This window comes from Bactrocera tryoni, chromosome 1, assembly GCF_016617805.1.
Source record: "Bactrocera tryoni isolate S06 chromosome 1, CSIRO_BtryS06_freeze2, whole genome shotgun sequence".
NCBI classification, from domain to species: domain Eukaryota; kingdom Metazoa; phylum Arthropoda; class Insecta; order Diptera; family Tephritidae; genus Bactrocera; species Bactrocera tryoni.
Genome location: NC_052499.1, coordinates 35,950,419 through 35,952,663, shown reverse-complemented (window position 1 = coordinate 35,952,663; position 2,245 = coordinate 35,950,419).

The following is a 2,245-nucleotide window of genomic DNA, read 5'->3' as shown; positions in this document are numbered from 1 at the left end:
AGAGGGAATATCCAAAAATAATGTACAAATTACTAATATTTTTGAAAATATGCATCGATTAAAAGTTCAAAAATTTGCACCCTAATAACATACATGGTATTTCTATGTTTCACAAATTTTTTTTCACTTTTTTACTTTTATGTTTAAATACACTCCAAGCTTTGAAATAAGATTACATTTCACTTTTATTTTGCTATATTTTACCCTAAATTTATTAATTTAAAAATCACTTAGCACACTCATCGTTGAAAAAGGTTAGATTGTTTACAATTATGAGGAAAACGAGCGTTGCCACATCTTAACAGTAAATATGTAGGATTTTTAACAATTTTTCTTTGTTTGTTTTTATCGCGTGATTCTTTTTCTTATATTAACTATAAAAAATACTTTCTACCCATGTATATGGGTAATACGTAATTTATGTGACTGAAAGTACTTTCGCGTAGTACTCCTTTCTGCGTTGGAGCTTAAAAATAACCCTGGCAGAGCGAATACCCGGGTATTTGACGGAAAGTAGAAACATAAAACATAGAGAAGGTGCAAATCGAAATCTGTATGACGGTTCGATTGCGCGGCTAACAGAGCTGATAAAATCAAAGTAAGGAATTCACCATTCACGCTGCTATTTAGCAGAATTGAGCATGTGCAGTAGCAGAAATATATATAAAATGACTAAATACATGCGAGAATAAATAAAGAGAGCTGCTTTGTAGAAAAATATACAAACTCACACAGAAAACGTAAAAAAGCATTATCTGAGTGACATATGCATGCTTATATTGAATTATATGAACCATTGTCACATAAGTTTGCGTGATTATTTTGTGTTATAAGAACCATTGTTTTCCGAAAAATGGTAAACATTTTATGTTATAAAATTTAACAAAAAATAATTTTCAATAAATTATTATTTCAAAAATTAATTTCGAATATTATAAAATGAACTTAAATGTGCTCTAAATAAAATAAAACACTTCATTCATTCCTTTCATTTCTTCAAAAAAATTAATGACCTTCATGAAATATGCATTTTCGCATTATTTCGTTACCATTTCCATATTTGTACCAATAGAATTTCTATGGCATACACATACATATGTACATATATTATTTCTTTAGCACATTTGTCTGTATGTTTACGCAAATGCGAGCCACATATGTACATACATTCATAATAAAAAGTGTCGCACGCTTCTTTCGCATCTCCGTTGTCACGGTCAACCAATGGCCGAAACTTGCGTTTTGTCAAAGAGTCAAGTGCTGAACAAACTGAGCACGACAGACTGCAAGCAACATCTGTCAAATATTAAAATACACACGTTCTTATGGACACAGTTATGTAGTTGTGCAGCTGGCTTAATAACTGTGTCCCTAAGAACGTGTGTATTCTAATATTTGTCGCGCTCATTGGTTCAGCACTTATGTGATGATAGAAAATCCGAGCTGTGCCGAAAGAAACTAACAAACGATCGCCGATTGTTACCGCTTCCCTTGCTGCTCGAACAGCGTCGCCTACAAACCAGCGTAAATATGTATGAAGATGTATGCGCGTGCATACATATCGACGCAGATTTTTGCGAGTCACGGAAAAATATTTTAGACAAATATTGTAAATCGACAACGGCTATGTTGCCACTTTTGTCACTTCTTTCTGTGAAAAAGCATCAGAAAGATGTTCAATTTATGATTTTTAGCTTTTGCCATCGCCGCGAAAAGACGCTCGTAGGCAAAGGCATGCTCCGGAAGATGTTACGGCGTCTGTTTTTATGAATGAAGAGAGGTCGCTTGTGGAATTTGCGCCTGCGTTTATGAATGAAATCGTTTTTGTTGTAAAATTTACTACATTTGAACTTCGCCAATTCGGCTGCCATATTGACTTGTGGTGCTTTTGCTATTTAGACAATTGTTGTTTTTGTAGAACAATGCTTCAATTTATTGTTGGTGACATATTCACGTGTGTACGCATATGTATGTTTGTATGCTTGTGCATTATTTGTTCGCCAATGTATGCAAATATATGTACATATAAGTATATATGAAGGTATGAACATGCAAATTAAATCCGTTTAGTTCATTTCTGCCTCATTAAGCATTAAGTATTATTATGAACTGTCTTGCGGCTCATTTAATATGTGTATTGATAAGTGATAAAATCATTAAGAATGGGCACATGTCATGCAATCATATGGGCAGATAATAAAGTTAAATATCATAGACTGATATATTTATGTATATATTTTGTGGT